Genomic DNA, 23835 nt, shown 5'->3' on the forward strand with positions numbered 1-23835 from the left:
CCAATTCAAGCAGTGAAAATTTATCAAACAATGAATTTACAACGCTTAACTCTATAAATTTAACCCTAACAACCCAATCTTAAATAAAAAGAGCCAACCCTTACTTAACCAACCAACCCTGAAACTGTAACTGGTTATGAGTTCACTGAAACGTCAGTGAAAATATATTTTCACTTGAAATATAATTTCACTGTGACATATACATACATATATAGATTGTTTAATATGAAAAAAATATCCAAAACTACCTACCTATCTGCATATAAACAATATAAAACACCAATAGAAAAACTAATTAATTAATTAATTAAATTTTCAATAGATGGTGCTAAATGCTCGGATACTTAGCGCCGTCTAAATATCTAGAGGGAACATTGGTAGCAAACAGTATACATATATAGAAGTTTTTTTCTTTTGTTATTATATTCGTACGTTTTATTGGCAGTGTTTAGAAACGATTAGATATGATGTGCATTTTGCATTTAAAATTATCAGATTTTTCAGTAGCACTATATTTAAAGTAAGCTCTGAAAAATTATTACTGACTATAAGGGAAGTTGAATAAAATTGATGACTAGTTAAATTTTAATACTAGTCACCTGTTACGAAAATTGCCATTTTTAGCAAAGAGGTTTTATCTTTATCTTACTGGAAACGTTAAACTTGAATACTTGGAGTGCGCTTATCAACCCCTAACGCCCTAACTGTTATATTCGATGCACTCACGCAGATGCAAGGCAGTTAAGTGCACAGACGATACATATGCGTCTCGTGAGGTGGGGACACCAGTGGCGTACAAAAGTTTCACTTCCAGTTCAGTTGTGAACGGGGCGTTTTGTCGGTCGCGCGCTCTACACGCTCTTCGAACACTAACAAAATCACTTACGAAAATACGACAATCGAGAAAAATACACTTTTCAAACGAACAAACTCACCTGTGCTCAAATAATCATAGAAAAGTGTAAAAAAATAAAATTTAAAGCTTCCGTGCTGAATATTGTGGATACATTACGTTATGATCGATATCGATAGAATCGTTCATAGGTAATGTCGAAGTGACACACATTAAATTTTATGCGATCGTTTTTTTTTTTTAATTCATTACAAGATTTATCTTAAAATAATAATAAAGAGTGACGATAACCTTTTGAGTGTTTATACTACATTTGCGATAGGTTTGTGAGGCCCACTATCTTTTCGGTGTGTTTCGTCCGCGTTCGAAGACGTCTTTTCGTATCGTGCGATTGTGATTCGACGAAATTACGCTTCCGAAATGGATTGAAGATTGATCGTCGGCAATTAAGAAGAAGAAAAGAAGTTCGTAGGAAGTGTGCGAGGCAGTCTGGCCTGGCCTGGCCTTTCTCCCCGCCCGCGCCGCGACAACTCGCCGAAAAGGAGAAGAGAAAGGCGACGAAGAAAGGAGTCGCTCGCGTTTGCGAATAAATCGACGATAATTAAACAAGGTAAGATCTATTTTATCTGTTTATCAATTCTGTGAATGATTTGATCTACGATCTACATATATAAAACTATGGATAGGGCACATTTAATATAATATATAATATTTAACTGGTTATTAGATTAATTATGTTATTAGATATTTGACTGGTTAATAGATTCATTTTGAATATCTCTATATCTATGTATGTAAAATCTTTTGAATGTCGTAGGATAGTTTTTTTTATCTAATTGTTTACAGTTCACTATTAAGAAATAGAAAAGTTAAATTATTCAAAAATAATTATTAATAATTTAATATAGTTCAATTTCAACTCAAAATAAAAGAAAATATTAAAATTTTCTATTGAATTAAATAAAAACTAGATCATGAAAACGTGGTCAGTGATCAATTCTGAGTTCGAATCAGTCAAAATCTCGAGTTCGAATTTTCGCATGATCACAAAGCTTTATCTATTGTTAACCACGTACATAGATAAAGAAAACATAGATAAACACATAAAAAGCTTTAAAATTCAAAATTAATTTAAATAACATTGAAAATAAATTAATAACTCCAAGGTCATTGTATCAACAAAACAATCGAAATATTTATTTGAAAATGTTCATATGAATTGAATAAAATTATAAATTTATATATTTCTATGTTCTACATATTATATTCACAAACGCTATTTAAGTTATGTTCCTTTCATTAAAATTTTAAAAAATAATTTCATTTGAATTGAAATTATAATAAATACATACATAATTTCAATAAAAAGCTGTTATCGTAATATAATTTGATATTTATATACATACATACATATATAAATTAATTCTATGCATGAAAGACTTTATTTGTGTCCAATACCCGATTTATCCGCATCTAAAGTACCACTACCCACTACCCCACTCTCGTTGAGATCTGTAACGAAACATGTATCGATACAAGTAGCAACACATGCATCTGAGATTTGTATCAATTATACAATCTCCCAGCTGATATTTCACACAGGTCATCAAGACACATTTGTGACATGTAGCGATACTTATCTCATCGTGTATGGGGGCCTTAGCTCAATTAGTTTAGCAACAAGCATAATATTTAAAATGGGCGTGTGGCACTCCCATTATTTTAATTTTATTTCATTAAAAAATATTAGGAAATTGTTACAGTTTCGACACTATAAGTACACGAATATATAATTTTTAGCACGTAGTATGCGCAAGTTAAATCCGTCGTCCTTGAAATATCAGTTTCAACGATGTGTGTCAAGTGACAGCGTTTTCTTTCCAAACACCAGCTCATGCACATACGAAAAAAAAAATTATAGATCGATTTTAAAATTACGATTTGTGCAAAAAATAAAACCGTGCACGGCGCGAACGCACCGACGCGATGTAATCCTTGACGCAACTCGAGCAGATTGTTAAAACAGCTTTTATCTAGCAAAATTATTCATTTAGGTCTGTCGTCGACTAACTATCGGAATGCTGACCCTAATTATTTACACGTTGTCCATATTGATCGAGTGGTTAAACGTCGAGAAGCAAACCAAACAGATGCACTCGATTTTATATCGCTGTTTGTATTTTCCACGCGAGTCCGATCTCTAATCAAATAGCATTGTGGGATTTGACGTCGCGAAAATTGCAGCGAAAACATAACAACACAACATAACGACTCTGTTCAGGATAATGACATCGAAAATTATATTTATACAGTAGTAAGCGGCGTGCGTACAAAGGAAATTTGTATTTTTCAGCGACAAATCGGAAAAGCTAGGGAATCCGCCAAAACAAAAGGAAGTGAATGCCTGACGCATGTCTTTGTGTTTTGCCAGTTTATTTTAAATTTTGCGAATGCCGACGAAAATAATTTATTTTAAACACAGCGATCGACGTACATATGTACGTGTATTGTATGTATGTACGTATATACATATATGTATGTACATAATATGAAGTACAAAGAGTATTGTGTGATAATTTATTATTAAATGTAAATAAACAACGACGATAAATAAATGCGCTCGAGAACAATTATGGTACGAATTGTAACATTTTAAAATTTTCATTTAAAAATGAGAGCAAATAGAATTGAAAAATTCTATTTGTTTAATAAAATGTGTATTCAATGATCCGTATCGAGTACACACTAAATAAATGTACGCTAAATGTTTTGATAAATTGTTATCTTGGACGTTAGCGTGTTAGATCAATTTAAAATTTTAATTTTAATTAAATAATACGCATTTTTCTATATTTAAGATACGATACGTTATCAGAACTTTATTATGAAAATAAAAAATCAAGCTTCCGGTGTATCAGAATACTAATAATTGAATCGGTTGATTTTGCTGTTTTATAACAAATCAAATCACACAATGAATATAATAAGATGTCTTTCAGATTTAATATAAACAATCAGAACCAATTTTGAACGTCTCTCCTAAAATATTTCATCTTCTCAAACTTAGTAGAAATTTTACACGTGTTTCTGTTGCATTTGCGACAATAAGTTTGAGAAACACGTCTTACAAAAATCTCCAATTCCATAATGTTTTGAAATATGTACATGCATATACGAATTATTCTAATCATTGGTTTCATCATTTGTTCTTCATATTGTACGAAGTGAGCACATTTTTTTCGTTCACACCTCGTGCATTCCATATTCAATTTGTAGACGCATGCTTTGTGAAATGACGTTTGGGAGATAAGAATACTGTTTAATTATTTACTATCAAAACAAAATTGATCAACGAGCGATGACCGGAACGGTTTCTATCGTCATTCAATTATACATGTGCGAAGAAGTATCTATGAGCCAATAACGGAATTCGGTAATGCCGAACGACAAGAGATTTCTATCAAGTTATGCAGTAAGATGTAATCGATCATTCCAAGTGGAAAATAAACGGTATTTTTCCATAAAAATTGGCGAATAAATCGAAATAAAATCGATTGATTTTGAACGATACTCGTGCGTGCAAGAGAATAGGTAGAATTTTTCATAGAAAATTCTTCATACATTTTATCTAATTTATGTTATTATATTTATTTAGGCACAATGTTCTTTACTTGTACTATTTCATTCGTTATCGACTGTGTATGTACGACTTATCTCATAACCGCAATGGAAGAACTTATATAAATAATTAATGTTATTATCATAGCCATGTCAATAACGTAACACTTCCTATTATTTAACGGTTGCATAAATCGGGCAAAACTTGACGAATATTCATACATACATACATATATTAATATCAACCTACATTTTAATTAGACTATGCTCTATATTTATAATTTGAAAGGCAACGCATACAAATAATTCAGTAAAAAAAATCGATCGCTTTATCCTTGAATACATATCACTTTTCCGCAAGTTTTTAATACATTTTTTACACCTATAATATTTTTAAAAAACTGTGTCCTGTTTCTGCGCATTTTTTATACAAGTGTGTCAAATATTTAATTCGACGTTAATTTCCAGCAAAAGGCAAAAAAAAAAATTACTGATAATTCCAAAACGAGTTGTACAAAGTTGACCAATTTAACATTGTATATTCGAACGTTTTAAATACAATCGGCAAAACATTCAACGTGTTGAATTCAATGACTAAAAAATTAAATTGACTTAAACTTTAAACCTTCGTAAAACTAGATCACGACTAAAACCACAGCGTGGTTCAGAAAATAAGTACTTGCTGAGATGTTTACCTTGGACAAGTGGCTTGTGTAACGTTTGGGATTTGCCAGACACCAAACATTACGCGGAAGTGCTTTATCGTACATATATTTTGAAGCAAGTGTCAATACAAGAGTAAATGGTTGAGCAAATATCCTTTCACCATGCAAAAATAATGATCAATGCATTTTCCCACCGAACATCAAAAAAAAAATATTTTCAATATACTTTTAATGAGATTCGCGAATGCGCCTGTAACTATGTAATTATCTTACGCTCTACGGTTTTCTAAGAAGGGGTAAAAATGTTGTTTTCGAAATTATTCATATCTTTTTGACTGTACGCAATATCCGATGATATTGAACTTGCTAAATTTTTTAGCAAATATTTAACGTAACGTATACGGGATGTTTGCGCGTGAATTTCGTCCTTTCGAACTCAAATACAAATGACCCACACCTTTTTTTTGATAATTTAGTTCTTCAGAAAAACGATACGTTACCTGCGCATTTAAGTTGCGAAACTTTGAGTGTAGTTTTTGCACCTTTTATACCTGTCGCGTCGATGGGAAAGTGCAAATTCTCCGAAGTGGCACTCTTACCGGCTACCTGGTTTGAGTCGACGAAAGGTAAAAACAGGTAAAAACATACCGTCGAATTTGAAGTGAGATATATTTCAAGATAAACGAAGAGCATTCACATGTCCTCCTAGTCTACAATATCGTGGAGACATTCAATCGATCGATGAAACCGTTATTGAGCTTGTTTTTACGGTGAGATGAATTTGACGGGCAAACATGTTATATTAAGTATCTCAAACACATACGTATAATACTATTATTACACGAGCATACATATATGATATCCATGAATATTCTGATTTACACAATTATCTAAACAATTTACCTAATTGGGAATGTGTGAACCATTTTTTGATGACGAATTTAAAAATCGTATATGTATCTCATCTCTAACTTTTTATGTCATTGATTTGAATTATGTATCAAAACTTAATGTGGACTTAAAAATTTCGCAAATTTCATCAACACAGTCTATTCGTGGCCTTCTTTGCATCCTCTAGCCTGCCTTGGGTACCATTGGGCATCACTAATGCTATATTACATATCTAATATTTGAAGAAGAACGTCACTGATTAAATTTAATTACTAGAAATGACATATGACAGTACCAAATATTTGGGACCAAACATTATCCTGACGGAGTTGAAGATAAAGTACAGACAGGCCACTTTATGCCTTCGGAAAATTCTATACTAGGTTTTTAGACACGTAACAAGAAGAGGAGAGAACAGTTTGGAGACCTCAGTTATGAGGAACGATCCGAGAAAGTGAGATATTGACTATACATATGTACAAAGTTATGGTAATTTGAATAGCGAGAGTGATCTGTGGACACTGGATGAGTGCAGGAAATCCCTACATACACAATATACATATGTGAAAATGCATGTATGTAGCTTCTGAGAAGTCAATCTCGGTCAATTGTGGGATGATCGTGACTCATGCTCAGTCAAGATCAACGAATCGGATGCTGTATGTATGTTCACCGTTACCGATAGGATATGCACGGTGGCCGATATGTGGACGGTGCGTGGCCGCATCGAGTGTAATATTATATGTATGTACATATGTATGTATGTAGGTATGTACCGTTCGTTTGTTCGCTTATACATACATATAATATATACATGCATATATAGGCCACTGGGCCGCATCAGCATAGCAGCACCTTGCCGAACAGGGATGCTCACCGGTCAAAATGTGGCCATCGATCAATCACCAATCAATCAATCAGACAATCGGCATTGTGCTGTTTTTTTGTCCCCACTGACCAAATCGCTAATGACTAGTCGCTCTATCATTAGAAACTAAATTTCTTCAAATTGTCATAATCGCTTGGTTACCGTGAACTTGAACGGATGTAATTGAAATGTCAAAAGTGAATATTTCCCATACGCTATCTAGATTTTTTATACTTGTTTTGCGTCACGATTTTTGTGCATGCTGTATGGTACAAATCAAAGGTGGAGAAAGCTAATAGAAATTTTGAAAAGGAAAAGGTCATAAACACCATGCGTTATTATGACACTGTAAAAAACGGAAATCTGCCACGCAGATAAATAAGCACACCTGTTATTTGTGAGATTTGATAATTCAAAACGATTAATTTAGAGGGTACAAACGTACACACACTTCAAATTGAGTAATGTAATTCAACGGTTCAATATCAAGTTTTCCTCTTAACGCACATCTTTATCTACGTACATATGTAAAGTTATAAATCTTTATTCCAACATGTCCACGCATCTAACCTTTGACCCAGATAAATACGACATTCCCACATAAAGGTACAACTTTTCACAAAATTCCATACGGGAATTAACAAATCAGTTTATATGCAAAAATTTGTTATTTATTAATTTATAACAAAAAAAAATGGCTCGATTCTATTACAAAATACTCGGTCATACTCCTTATGACTTAGTTATGTCTAATCTACAGGATGTTTACGAAAGTACAGACGAGTTTCAACACACATATTGACGTAGGCTTAAGTGTAAAATTTTCCTTGTTGAAAACGTGTTATTTTAATATATTTTTTTTATTATAATACAATCTAGTTCGAACTTTCTTCGAAGTACAATAAATCAATATATTAAGAATTGAGATCACTTTCTATCATATGTACGTACATACATATGTACATCTACATAAATTTGTTGGGCACAGCTGTTGAACACAATTAAAAACCTATATTTTGCGACTGCTAAAACTTTTTCTTACGTGTTTTACATACCTATACACATTCGATCAGATGTTTTATTTAGAAATCGAAGCGGCGCAAATGCGAGATTTTTTAATTTAAAGCATTTATTAGGCAATTTTATTCATTTTAGTTGGGAATTTTAGTACGCTCTATTGCGCCAATTTATACTGGCAAAACGTAAGAACACGCAAGTCACTTCAAGAACGGGAAACAAGCTATAGTTTCTCTATAATCACTGTGATTGCGAAAATATAATAATATTCTATAATATGTACATATATATATATATATATATATATATATATATATATATATATATATATATATATATACATACATACATATATATATATATATATATATATATATATATATATATATATATATATATATATATACATACATATATATGTATATATATATATATATATATATATATATATATATATATATATATATATATATATATATATATATATATATATATATATATATATATATATATATATATATATATATATATATATCAATAACCAATAGTAGCAAAAATTGTATCACTCGAATTTGATATTTGACAGATTTAATGTGTGATAGAGTGCAAAGTTATTATAAAAATCTATTATTAAATGATCGACTTCGCGTGTGTACGTATGTATTTATTTGCAAACTTAAATGATCGTGCAATAATATGCAAGGTGCGCAAAGGTAAATTACAATTGCAACATTTAAGTATCGAGGGATGTGCGATTGTATTGAGTCCACGAGTGCAAGTGCAATATACACGCATCACTCGCAAAGAAACCTTTATTCGATTCGGATTACAAGAACGAAATAAAAACATCGTTGAATGCAATGATGATACGTTGATCCTAAGTGAAAGTGCTGATTGTCAATTATTTCATAACGCACGCGATGTACATACATATTTATTCATACTGACATAATTTAATAAAAAAAAAACTGAATGATCGGTCCAAAGCTCTGTAGCGTCAACGGCAGTATGATTTTTGATGATAAGGCAAGAACTTGCCTTATCATCAAAAAAAAATTTTTTTTCGAGGTTAGTTTCGTGACGAAATAAATTATTTTTTACAAAGCCACAAAAGTCAAGTATCATTTAGAGCTAATAAAATATTATCAAATCAATAACATTAAATCCTTGATAGATTCTGTAATAAAAAATAAAGTAAAAAACAATACAGATATCCATATGATGCAAAATTTTATAGGAAATTTACAAATACCCATGCACATATCAGTGACGTGCCGTGACTTAAAACAGGGGACTAGGTTTGTATAAAAAATATATTTTAATTTTTTAATTATAATAATATCTCTTCAAGTCACAAGAATAATTTTTCATTTTTTTACTAGCCTCTTCTTACTTCACTTTCGATTTTTTCGTCTTACGAAATTTTGTGCTTATAGTATCCTCAATAAAATACCTTTCTTAACATCTTCTGAATGATTTATCGAACAATACAACATTCCAAGGCCTCGTTATTTATTTCCGCGCGCTCCGCACTGATTTGTTCTGAGGGAATCGTTTTGCGAGCCAAGTCCCTTGCCATATTTCTACTCAAGAAGTTCTGTGTAAATATGTGTTTATTTAAAAAAAAAAAAATTGGAATGATGTTTGATAGTTATGTATGATATGATAGTTTAGAATGATGTTGATAGACACAAATCACAATATTCTTAGTAAAAATTCAATAAATACTTGAGGAAATGAGTAAATTAAAAAACATTTTTATCTTCGACGGAATGCCTATACATAATAATTCGCCAGTACCGCGAATAAAACAGAATTGAGACGTTGAGTCCGTGCAAGCGAATGACGTGGCGGACCATACCATAACAATCCACTACCACTACATCAGTTAGGGCCGATTCATGTTTCTGAACTTTGCTAATCCGAGTGAACGATATCAATATAGACAACGATTTGAATTTATTATAATTGCATTGTTGATATATTTAAATTTTAGTAAAGGGTTTTGGGCACACCACTAGTACGTACATACATATGAATGCATACTAACAGGAGTATTTTTAACTTTAGATCTCAAATAATTTTGGTGCAAATTACAAGGATTTGAATTTTCTACCAACCAAAGATTAATACGTCAATGGGTTTCAAAAAATCAATGCATATACCATATATATGTATGTATAATATGCAAAAATAATATGCAAACGTACATAATACATATGTAAATATAAAATTTATTTATTGACTAGAACTTAAAATTCATGTTTTAATTTCATTTAAAATTTTAATAACGATGCATCAAGAAGTATGCGCGTTTTATTATACTTTAAAAACAGTAAAATTTGAATTTATATATTTCCTGTAAAATATGCATGTAACCGGTCCATATGCGGAATGAAAAGAGCGTCTTTGCAGGTATAAAATCTTCACGTGCACACAAAGATAGATAAGACTTTTCAAAAGATCATCGCCAATTTTTGTTTTCAACAAGACTTTCCTTCTTTGGTAATACATAGTAACCGAGTGAAACTCCTAAAATCCTATGTGTGCCAATTGCGACCAGTCGCCAGCGTGACGTTGCAAAAACTCGCCTCGCACATTACCCTCAATGTTGTCAATGTTTCATTACAATCATCGCCCGTCATTGATTTATCAATCGATCGATTTGATTAGTATTTCTAATTGCGCGAACGCCGACACCCGATCGAGTTTGCAAACACTGTGTGAAAGTTGTCGCGGCGGGTCGGCCTTTCCGTTTTCGCATCGCTTCGAAAACCGGCCGAAATATTTCCCATCTTGACATGTGATGATTACGACGATGACAACGATGATTTCAGCGAAATATTTTCAAAACAATGTGCACGCGTGTTACATACCAGCGAGACGCTCAAGTATGCGATGCACCGTGCGCTTACTTTCAACTGTGAAATTTCTCCGGTCGCAACTCGTTCGCTCACACATTTATATATTTTGACCCACTTTGACCAGTTTGCGATCTGTCGATTAATTTTTCGCCAACCGACTGACCAAAGTGCGTCCGGAAATTCCGGATTATCACCAGTGTCCGATTTAAATGCAGGCAGATGAGGCCCTAGGCGACGAATCGAACACTTATACATTTTTATGGTTTATTTCCATTAATTATAAGCATTGTTACATATTATGTAGGTGAGAGTGAGGTAGGAGCTAGTTTCCAATGCCAAAGACGATATGACATCACGAGTCCTGTCTTTAGGACGAAAATCCTTTCCGGACTCTGTTGCAAGTGAGTTTGCGAGATTAAGGGTGAAAACACACTGAGTGGAACGTGGTACGTGTTTTATTTTAATACGCAGCACCCCTAGCCCATATCCATGGTAAACAGTCCCAAAAATCACCCCCTTGAGCGTTTTCAGTGATATTTTATCCATGTATTTATCCTTGCTTGACGATGATCGATAACGATGAATCCCATATTTGAAGAAATGTAGGAGAAACTTGTCGGTTACATATGGATATGCATACATATATAAAGTACAGAAATATTTTAGACGAATTGAAATGTTTGAATATTAAGAATTAGTCTTAAATTAATCACTTTAAAATTTGTATATACATAAGCTAGATAATAATATATTACCCAAATATTTTAATAATTACATAGTTAGGAAAAAATATATACATAATCATAAAACTAGAAATAGGAATAATTTAATTATATGTAGAGTTAAGAAAGCAAAAACTGCAGGAGGTGTTTTCCACAGAGGTGTTCAAATATATAATGCCCTTCCAGAAAGCATTAGAGGTGCTAGAACATTGGTGCTTTCTTGAGGGGTGTTAATGGATACCTCTGTGGAAAATGATGTAATTATATACATATGTAAGTTTAATAAAATGCAATGTTTGGAATTATATTATATTGTTTTAGGGTTACTAATTATAGTTTTGTTAATTTTGTAAGTATGTTATATTATAGTTATTAGTTTTAGTTTAAATTTGTTAATAATAATAAAATAATAATAAAAATAAAGAAATACACATGACGTCCCATACCACTCAGTGTGTTTTTCACCCTAGCTCTGAAAATAGCAGTTATCATTTATTTTTTAGATTGCTGTTGTTACGTTTGTATTATAATGCATAGTTATCTAAATAATTTACCGCAAATACTTCTGGTTTGGAGTGTGCTAATGTTTGAATGCACATATGTATTTATGTGCGTACTTTTGCGAGTAAATTCAGGCACATCACTCACAATCGGTTTCGCGTACATTCTCGCATTTTCCATTTGTTTGCATCTTTTCTTCTAATACGGTTTGACTGTGAGTTCAGATCTTTTTTAGATGCCCGTAACAATGTGTCGAATATATTTGTGTAGATATTTGTCGAACAAATTGTGAACCTTCAACCGTTTCGATTCGCAAGTATGAATATTCATATAAAAATGAAGTATTCATACATAGTCTACTATAATTTGAGCTACTCTTCAATTAAAATCTGTAATGTAATTCAACCATGAAATCAGATTTTTTTTAAAAAATTCACAGTCAAGCTCGGTAGCTTTACAAGGACATACTACATACATATGTATGTATGTACATATACAATTTAGTATTAGAATCGGTGGATTCTGACTTCCCGTTCGTTGCCGCGTCGATCAACCTTACACTTATGCAATTTTAAAACAAATAATAATAGATAACACGTACATATGTTCATTTATCATTTCACCTTGTTTACGCGTGCACTGTGGCTTAATAGTTCGATTTGACACGCTCGTGCGTGTTTTGTCATCGGGTTAACCTTAAAGCGAAGAAAAATTATTGTACTCGCATTTTGCGCTCATGTCTGTCTCTTTCAGAATCATTGGATACCTTCACGCTTATCTGCAGAAGACACCCACTTGTGCAATCGAAAATCTTTACACCGGACAATGAGCGTTCATACTTGACATCTTTTTCCGGACTTGCATGTGTATGAGAGTTCCCATACAAAAGCTCAAAACGTAACCCAGCCTGTCAATAATATTGTGTGTTTATTGAAAAGTCAACTTGTTTTTACTCTCAAGACAATTACAGCATGCATATTTCAAATTTTAGTAAGTTTCTTTATACATAAAAAAAACATTGGGTTAGTTTTCAAATATCTCTGGAGTACTACTAATACATGATGCCGCATTTACATACATACATCTAATAAATAATTTCGAAAGAGACTTTTTATTTATGTATTTTTTTTTGTTCGGGTCGTAGATTCCGTGACATTTAATTTAATAAAAAACAAATGAATATTTAAATTAAATAAAACTATTCAAATAAATTTAATAATTACTATAAGATTGGCCATGTTTAAGCGGTTTATATTACAAATACCGAGCGAAGCCGGGTATGTATGTATGTATGTTTGTTTGTTTGTTTGGGTCGTAGATTCCGTAAAAGAAATGAATATTCAAATAAATTTAAAAAAAAGAACTATTCAAATAAATTTAATAAAATGTTTACTATTAGATTAGCGATGTTTAAGCGGTTTATATTACAAATTCATTCTTATTTGGTAATTCAATATTCGTATAAGTAAATACATTATTAAGTAAAAAAAATCGAATGTGACCAACCTACGATTTTATCTACATATGTATTTGAGGAAAACATAAGTATAAAAAAGAAAATTCGATAATGAAGCTCACATATACATACGTTCACAAATACTGGCTATGAGAGCATTTTTGATACAAATTTGAGCGCTAATATAGGGAAGTTCACACAAGACAAAAGGTTCGGTTATCAGATTTTGTTTAAATTTTTTTTATTAGTTAATATCACCATGAATATCTTAAAATATTAAATATTAAATAAATATAAATTATTATAATAAATTATTAAATATTATAATAAATTAATTATTAAATATTAAATATTAAAATATAAGCTTAAAATATCAAGAAGATTGAAATAATTTAAAAGGTCAAAATACAAAAATGAAATATTGTTTTAAAAAAATTACTACTTCCGGATTACGAATTCTATTCTATCTTATCAACTCGACCACAAGCCACGACTCCACGACTTCGACTCCGACTCTACAACCCTGTATTACAAACTTCTCCAGTAAAGCCTCTATTAGATTGGATTGCTAATATTATCAATATTTCCTCAGTAAGTTTCAACAAAATATTCTAGAAAATTTCATTTTGGAAATTCAGTGGACACAATTGAGAGAGTTAGGTACGTAACATCACTACCTGTACACAAAATATAGGGTGGTGCGTAGGAAATTAAATGTTAAAAAACTGCGTACGGCAAAGTCAAAACTCCCGTTCACCAAGGTCTATGTTCGACAACTTGCAGTGAACTTCATTTAATATGCAAATCGCTAATGAGATATAATTTTTTTACGTGCCGGCGTACAATGGCGCGAGTCGATTTTCCATCTGAAAGGGATTGGTCACAGATATCCGCGACCGAAACTGGTTAATGCGAAGCCATTCATTTTGACATTGCAACACAGAATCCGTCGAAAAACACTAAGCAAGACCACCGCAGACTTAAAATTTGACAATAATGTAAACGGTCGTATCGGTAGTCGTAGTATACATATGTATGTGTAATTGCAGTCAGATGGGCAGCTGGCTCGTGTCGGCAAAATCGGAGTGTCGAGAAAAAAACTGTGTCAAGATCGATAGCCGCTTTGCTGCGACACTGTAGAAAAACAATGTTTCAAAGTTATCAATTGTCATTCGAAATGCAGTTTTGGTTTTAAATGCAATTATGCAAGGCGAAATCTTTACACCGGTTCAGGTTATTGAGCGTTGATCAATGACTGTGACAAATAAGCCGAGAATTTGTATGCAACACTCTAAATACACATTGCCGTCATTAGTTTAATGCAATCCGTCGTTAACCTTATGCACTCGGTACGATACAAATTTCAGCGAGGGTTTAATGATCGGCATACGCGCAAAAGTAGATCTGTTGCGACAGTGCTGGATAGGACCAATGTAATAAATCTTTCTCTCATAATAATTACAATTGACTAATAATCGTGTTTCATATAAATTTTTCGAATAAAAAACAAAAGAAGGAATATTATTTATTTTTATATTGTATATGTAAATGAAAAATTACTTCTTTTGTTTTTTATCTATACAAAATTTTCAACTTCATATTTGAATGATAGTTTAAATAAATAAAAAACGGCAAAAATGCTATTAATAATCATAATATATTGAGGAAAATTAATTTTTGTGAAAAAATGAACGGATAATTTATATATAATAAGTGATTGACTAAAAGAGAGCAAAGCACGCCAAAGCGGAAGGTCAAGATAAGTCGACGACCACGAACAATGCTCAGAATGTCTTCATCGGAAAATTGAACTGACCGAATGCGTCTCTAAATGCTTTTTCGTATTTTTATGTCGTCTTTAACAGCAACGATGATAAAACACAAGTCAAAGGAGATTTGTATGTATGTATGTATAGTTCTGGGTAGCGAACGGAGTAGATAGCGGATAATGAGTTGTGTTTTGAGTTCGGCAGCTATGTAAAAAAAAAAAACAAACATTGATAAGCCAAACCTAGAGGTCACCAAACACTTATAATATTGTATTTTAAGACATTCCTGCTTCTGCGAGTGATTATTGACTTTTTCGTTAACTTAATATCCGCATCTGATTGGCACGAAAGCATTGTATAAATTCCGTCTTAAATAATATAGCGGTTACAAAAATAAAACTAAATTTCTTTCGCACTTTCTCGCGCAAATTCAAATAGTTAAAAAAATCATTTTCGCGACAAAATCAGCAATTGGTTTCAATGACTGAATTATATATATTTTTTTATTTTTAAATGCTTTTTATTATTATGAAATTATGTTCACAATACATCTTATATCTATTTTAATAGCTACTGATCTACTGATCATTTTCTATTTTACAATTTAATTTAATTTGGTTAGTAATCATAGTATTATATTGTTCTAATGTTAATCTACAGCATAATAAAAGGAAAAAGAGCTCAAAAACCCATTTACAATCCTACTGAATTATAACATTTCACTTATTGCCTAGGATTTATTGCGATGTATACAGTAACGAAAGCTGAATTTACAATATCATAATTAAATATTGGAATTTGTTTATTTACAATGGTGGTTTTTATTAATTCGTTTAATGATTGTATTGTTTTTCATATCATACACTGGTATGACAGGAAGTGGTTATCTATCCTTTATGTGCAAAATAAATATAAATTTTAACATACATAGTCATACATTTCAAGAAAATTATTTTTATTTAAATTTTCATAAACAACAATAACAGAATGATTTAATACAAAAAATATATCGAAATTGACGAATTCAAACAATCCACATGTTGATATCTTACCGATAGAATATCATCAGAAAAATGAACGTAATGTCCTTTATCTGAAAACTAAATAAGGCGTGCAAAAAAATGCCAGGTAGTTTTTATGGTATCCAAACTCAATAGGTTCACCGTAACTATTGTAGTGTTCACAGGTAAGCGATTCTTCAAATGTATGGTTCTTTTAACCTGTCGCACCTGAAGCCATTAGAACATTATCTAGTCTGAGATATATTTGTGTTGTATTTTTTTTTCTTAGAAATCCATTATTGTGAGACGAGTGCGATTCAAAAAGTCACTGATTTCGTGTGAAACACGTAAAAGGCTCTCGTAATAGTCTCCAGATACCTAAAATCTATTCCACGAAATGGCACACCGATACAAATGGTACTTTACTTTAAGATTTATTTTCCACGTAGACAGGATGAAACGGTCAAAAGGTAGGAGAGGATGGCGGAGGGTGAAATTATCTTAATTGGACGCAAGAATTGTAGTCGGTCGAGAGAATGTGCCATTTCATCACACCCTAAAGTGGTCATTACGTTGCAGTGCACCAAGGAAGTCCTTTTCTTTTTCATTTTAAATCGGCGATAGCAGCACATACATACATAGTAGAACATCGGTAATAATTGTATCGGTCTGTAGCATTATGTAATGGCGTCCCAGTTGAAGAAGCGCATGTGCTACTGTGCATACTAATACTTGCATATTCCGAAATACTTATTTGGTTTTGTATGGAAAACGATGTAGTAATGGGTCGTAAAGTGACAGTTAAAGACCTTGCAGTGCGTATAAAAAACTATGACGGATTATCGAATTTAGTTATAACGGATCGATGATGTATACAGTATACATACATATATAAAAAATAGTGTACACAGTTACTATACATTAATTCGCCCATTTATTCAGAAATTGTCAATGGAATTTTATCTGATACGCATCTATACAGATATTTACATATGTAATTAGATACATACGTGTGAAAATGATTCAATAAAGTTGAATTAGAAAAAAAATAATAATCATGAGTGTTTAGGATGGTGCATATCCTTACGCATGTTGACCACGTTTTGCAAGGTATACCACGTCACAGTTTGGCAATCTGAGTCACGTACTTTTACGGTTTGACTATGAAGAAAATATATTGAGGACGTTTGTTGACAATATACATATGTATGTACATATGTACCAGTGGCGTGCGGTCAAATTCTCCCTATTTTCGTCGCACAGGCTTACTTACGTGTGTGCGAGCAGGACACAATAGGATACGGTATGACGTCACAGCATCCTCTTGTATCCTACTCACGCAAATGTAAATAAAGCTGTGCGATAGAAACAGAGAAATTTCCACCGTACGCCACTTAATTATGTACATATGCAAAAGTTCGTAAAAAAAAACTTCAATATTCTTTAAAAAAAAAATGTCCTGAAAATCAATCGAAAATTAATTTTCGTATTTAATTTATCATATAGAGAATAATAATTGAAATGTACGAATTGTTTTCTATATTAATTTTTGAACGAAAAGAAAGGCTAATTGCTTTAGTATGATTTGCTAGTAAAATTACAAATTTCTTAACAACCATTAGTTAAGCTATGTTGATGTCATTAAGATGTACATACATATGTATATACATAATGCTTGCTCGCAGTTCTCACTCTAATTCCAATTGTACAAACAATTGCGAGCCATACTTTTATGATCGTTCACAGGAGATAAGTATCCATCTTAATGACTGCCAGCAATCAAGTTATATTAGTAATTCCATATAAAAATTTATAATTAATTCATATGAGAATTCCGTACGATTTTCGGTAATTATGACCTACTTGAGTATAAACAAAATCAAAGTGGGTGCCGATTACGATACTTTAACTGTATTTTAACAAAAAGTAAACATTCGATGCAAATTTTATAGGTCACGGCCACTTTTTCCGACTATTTGATAGTATTGGGCATTTAAACACATCTTGCCATATACGTGAGTGAAATTAATGACTATTCAAAATGTTGACTACGAGCATGTTATCCCAAAACCACAACTCGTAAGTGACACAATGATGTGTCATATTTTTACATAGCAGAATCAATCAAATAAATCCATGCAACGAAGGAAACTCACGTTCATTCCATGGTTTTGACGAACTTGAAATGTCTAGTTACCGCTTTGAAGCAAAATGTAACGTGAATCGTGCGAAAACAGGAAAAGATTGTTTCAATGGCGAATACCATGGATAGACCTCTATTTTGGCAATGAGGATCAACCGAATAATATAATTCGAATTGGATCAAGACGAAATTTAAATTGGAATTCCAAAGTTTTGATGAAAATTTTACTTAATTTTTCGAAGGTCTCTTTGAAGTACCAAATGATTGATTGATGTTCTTTGTACATACAGCATGTAGCAATGTAATATTCATATGTATGTTTGTACGTTGATGGTTCAGTTGGGGGAAAATTTGCGAACAAAAGTACTTTCATTAAAGTTCTGAATAAAAGCTCACTTTTCGATGCATACATATTTATGCAACATTTTATAATCAGTTACTTTATGCAACAACTGGTCTCTCGAGACTTCTTTGAATTCATATAATGAGCAGGGATTACAATGTAGAGGGACACAAGATGCAACATTTTATAATCATTGGTTATATGAACGATTTATTGCAAAATTCAATTGTTATTACGATTTCCTTACACCGTAAAGGCTAACTACTAATTCAATGATCATTTTTACACGGTTATTATTATATCTGACACTCACATAACGCAAATACACATAATATAAAGAAAAAAAATATTGTATTTCGAAATGGAATACTAGTACAAGAGGAAGTAAGTCAAAAGCGAGATTCGAAAGACATTTTTTATGTGCAAAAGTAAAACAAAGACGGAATCCGGATCTTTTCTCGGAATTGTTGTGGTAAAATGAAAAGACCGGAAAAAAGATGCACGACGATGAAATGTCGACGACCAAATAATTTTATAATTGACCAACTTTGTTCCGAATTTGGAGCAGTGCTATAAGAAACCGCACACACATACTTACAGAAAATAATTTCAATAAGAATTTCATAATGATGATCTGTAGACCGGAATTGTGCGATGATTACAGGAGAAAGAAATCGTATCGAATTCGTGAAGGTTGTCTGAAATTTAACACTTTTACTTTCATTGGACAGGTCAATCATAGTTTAAGCATAAAAACATCACCTAATAATAGTCATAATTTAAGCATAAAAAATTACACCTTCAATGACTTTGAGGGATCAAATTTCATCCTCCAAAATAAATATTCTTTTGAAGCCTCTTTTGCATTCCAAGGGTCAAATGTTCAGGCGAATCTGTCCAAAACAAAGATGTCGATTGTAGACGCTTCGGTGCATTACGAAAGCCGCAAAAATTTACAATGCAAAACCACGACACAATACAATACGCCCGCTATTATCGGTGTCAATGTTTGCATCCGAAATGCGCCTACGAGCGAAATTAATGAATGAATGTTAGATCACCCGAACGAAAGTTCCACTTGAACAATGGGGAGGCTAGTGTCCCACATACGAGACTGTTCTTCTTTTTTACTAGTTATTCTTTTTAAATTCCGGTCCGAAGCGTGCGAATTGACCCACTGCCTCGTTCAGCATATAGGCGCCATATGAAAACAATGTTAATATCATTTTAAAAAGAGAAAGAAATGGAAAATTGAATTGGTGTAATCACACTAACGAATTCTAATCTAAATCACGTCGATGCGGATTGTCGGTCTGCTGCTGATGGATTAGCGAGTGATTTATTCGGTAATTCGCGACTCGTTGGTCGTTGTTTATATTGCTGTCCCTCTCTAACGCGCGGGGAAAGCGTATGTCGGCGTCTCGCTCGCACTCTCAGACAAAATTCCGTGCATTTATATCCAATTTATTATAGATTTGAGCAAGTGAAATTTTTTTTAATTTAATTTCAAGCGCTTTCATATCAATTTTAAACATTAAAAGTGTTATTTAAGTGGATAAATTTATTTTTAATTTGTTGGAGTGCTTGGGACTTTCAACACTATTTGAACTTGAATGACTCAAAGACTAAGTAATATTTTGATTTGAGATTTGTTTAAATAAGTTTATTACATATTTAACTTTGAATTTGAAACAATATATCTCACAATAGCCTCAAGTTTCGCCTTTAACAAATAATAATAGAGGGGAAACGGTGACTTGGAAGAAAGAGGCTCTCTTGGCATCAGAACATCGGAAGTCATCGATGGGACTCGGACTCGAAAAATAAATTGATTTGGTTTGCTCATGTAAGGGCCGGGCCGCACCGTGCAACTTTGTCGGTCGACTAGTTGCGCGACACGAAAAAATGTATGGAAATGTGTGCGACAAACAAGTTGACAGGTGTGGCATGTCCCATCTACCTGCATGCATCTGGTCGCCCTCAACCAAGTCGCTCGCAAGTCGCACGGTGCGGCCTGGCCCTTACCCTTAGGGCAGAATTCGCACAGGCTACAAACAATATTTGCCCACGGTAGTCGCCAGTTGATTAACTATAATTTTGTCCCGCATGCAAAATTTACCAAAGGGCCCCCCCTTTTTTAAATGAAATAAATAAAATGTTTTCAATTAGGGTGAATTGATTTTCCTATATATTTCTTATTTATTTATTTTTAATACATGTATTAGTATTTGGAGATCCTCCCGAAGGCCCTCCCGACCCAGAGAAACTAACATTTAAAAATAACATTTCTCTGTCCCGACCCTAAGGGCCGGGCCGCACCGCTCTACTCGCGAACAACTTGGTTGAGGGCGACCAGACCAATGCATGCAGGTAGATGGGACATGCCGCACTCGTCAACTTGTTTGTCACACACATTTTCATACATTTTTTCGTGTCGCGCAACAAGTCGGCCGACAAAGTTGCACGGTGCGGCCCGGCCCTAAGTATTCGCATGCACCGCATACCCCCAAGTCAAGGTAGTTACGCAACTGGTATTCGCCTACGTCCGAATAGAGATTTGGCATAAGAAGAAGAAGAAGATAATATACATATATCTACCTATCTATTTTCTAATAATTAAATTTACACGTCTTCTCTAGTAGAAAGAATATCAAAATTGACACTATTCGTTTGTTTTTATTTAAAATCATTGATGTTTTAAATTTTGCTATTTTCTTTGATACATAATATTGCTTCTTTATTAAAATACCCGGCAACATTCAGTTTTTTTTTAATTTTTAAAATATTGATGAGGTTTTTAAGGCTACTTAAAAAACTATATAAAGTACCTACATATATAAAACTATAATATGTATATATGAAAAAAAAAGCAAATGCCTAATCGAAATGAAATGCCTTGCATCATTTGTTTTGGAATTTTAACTTTTTGAATTCACATATATTTTATTAAACCAACTGCTAACCCCAACTATGTACATATGAAAAGAGGCATTCGATATAGCAAGATCTCACAATTATATAGATCCGTAGTTAAGCTGAGCCAGAAAACCAATTAAATATTCCACGTCCATTAAAAGATCACTTGGTGCGATTTTAACGTCAGTGACGCATATATCTACGAATCGGGATAATTAACACGCGTGACTTGGGTATCGGATAAAGTACATAATTTGTTCTGTATATCGTTACATCCTTGCATGATTGTGTGTATGTTATTCGTGTACCGTTACGTATGCCGGCGATGAGTTATTTATTCTTAATGTGTGAAGATCCGATCAGGTACAATGGTCTGCTCAAACCAGAAACAGGTAGTTGGGTGTGTAGCGACCGCTTGACCTACAAATTATTTTCCGAGCTGAACTCTCATCGTTGACCATCCGTGTTCAACCTTTCCAAGTAGAAAATTCTGGACTGATAAAGCGTATTAGGCTTGTAATAGAAATACATTTTATAATATGTACATATAAAATTAGACATTTGTATCGAAGGGTTAGATGATTTCAACACACCTATTCTGATGATAGCGAATGTGTTAATTGCAATCGTTTCGACCTTGATTATTGATAAATTATTATGCGCATATATCAAATGCATAATTGATAGCTTGAAGTGTATTTTAAATAAAATTACAGCAATTTGCAAATAGAAATAGTTTGATTACTTCTGATTCAGAATTTGAACTCGATGATAGCGGGACTTGACACGAATGAATGTTGTTATAAAAAATTTTTGCTCTCGAACACCAAACGACAATTTGATCTCGGAACAAATCCGCTATTCAAATTGACGTTGTTGTTAAAAGAATTCAAAATACCATTTACGTATGTATGTAGTAGATTCAAAGAAACACTAATTCAAACAGTGCTGACCTACGATGATTCTAAGCAGGCTAAGGATTACATATTTACATTTTAGTGTCAAATAAATTTGTATGAATTTTGAACCACATTAATCATATGATACTGGATTTGTATGCATATAACGATTTCCGTTATATGATTACAGAGATTTGCGCTTTGTCCCTGACCTCGACTTCTGAAAAAAAATCAAATTTAAGGTCATGAATGCGTTGGTGTAGATTTGTTTATGGAACGACGAGGTCAATTTCTCGAAATTCCAGTTCATTCAAGATGTTGGAGAGTGTATGTAGATGGTAATTTGTAAAATATTTCAATACTGGTTCTGAAAATTTATGTACGTATGGAGATAGAAATTACGGTTTGAATTAAATTTATTCATAAAAATTAATTGAAACAACTTTGAAAAATATATTGCAAAAGTGCTCTCTGATAATTTCATAAAATTAAAAATTAAATTAAGAAATTTTCACTTTTTTTCTTATGGTATTTTGAATTCACATTTTGACGAGTTTCATTTATTTATAAATAATTCAACGAGAGATATCTCAGAGATAACTTATCATAAATAGCAATTTTATTATTAAACGCTGGTACATATGCACGTACTATGTATAATTGAGGCGGTTTAATAACGAGATCTGGATTTGCTTTCACATTTTAACGGTAAATTTTCACAATTTAATAATATTATGATAAATAAATATTTGTGAAACTTCCTCCAATATACAACATACATCCATCCATACGTATATACCTGTACGTAAGATCATTTAAATTATGTATTAAATTACATACAAAAACAAAGAATTATTATCTGTGTCAACTCAAGGTGTTTATTTTTCTACATTCAATTCATATTTGTTTGCAGAAATTTCAGATATGGTCAATTGAAATTTCGGCAATTTTCAAGGATTTTTCCGAAATATGGCGAAAGCTCAAAATTTCAAATTTTCACGCTCTTTGCAAAACTATCAAATTTTAGATTTGCTTTGCATTTCTGCTTTTTAACTACATTCATTGTTATTCTTATCGCGTAAAATGTTCATAGAGGTTATTCGCCGAATGCCAACGGCGATTGCGTATGAAAGACATTGTGGCTAATCCGTATGATTCTTAATCGCTTAATCCAGACTGACGTAAATGGATGCTTCCCAACTTTTTTTCAATTAGAAATTTGTAAAAAATATGCAAAATTTGGAAGGGTTTCTTTCGATATACATTTTTGTCAACGTATGCAGACCTATTAAGCGAACTTTCTCTATAC

General features: G+C 32.5%; 1 protein-coding gene across 1 annotated transcript in view; it reads left to right on the forward strand.

Moving 5' to 3' along the window:
* Positions 1-812: 812 nt before the first annotated feature.
* The window catches only part of Ptr (patched domain-containing protein), a 50476-nt gene continuing 27453 nt past the window's right edge, over positions 813-23835 (forward strand). The window contains exon 1 of the mRNA XM_077446790.1: positions 813-1463. The gene's annotated coding sequence lies outside the window, so the exon portion shown is untranslated. The remainder of the gene's footprint in view (positions 1464-23835) is intronic.

This window comes from Arctopsyche grandis, chromosome 3, assembly GCF_051622035.1.
Source record: "Arctopsyche grandis isolate Sample6627 chromosome 3, ASM5162203v2, whole genome shotgun sequence".
Lineage (NCBI taxonomy): Eukaryota > Metazoa > Arthropoda > Insecta > Trichoptera > Hydropsychidae > Arctopsyche > Arctopsyche grandis.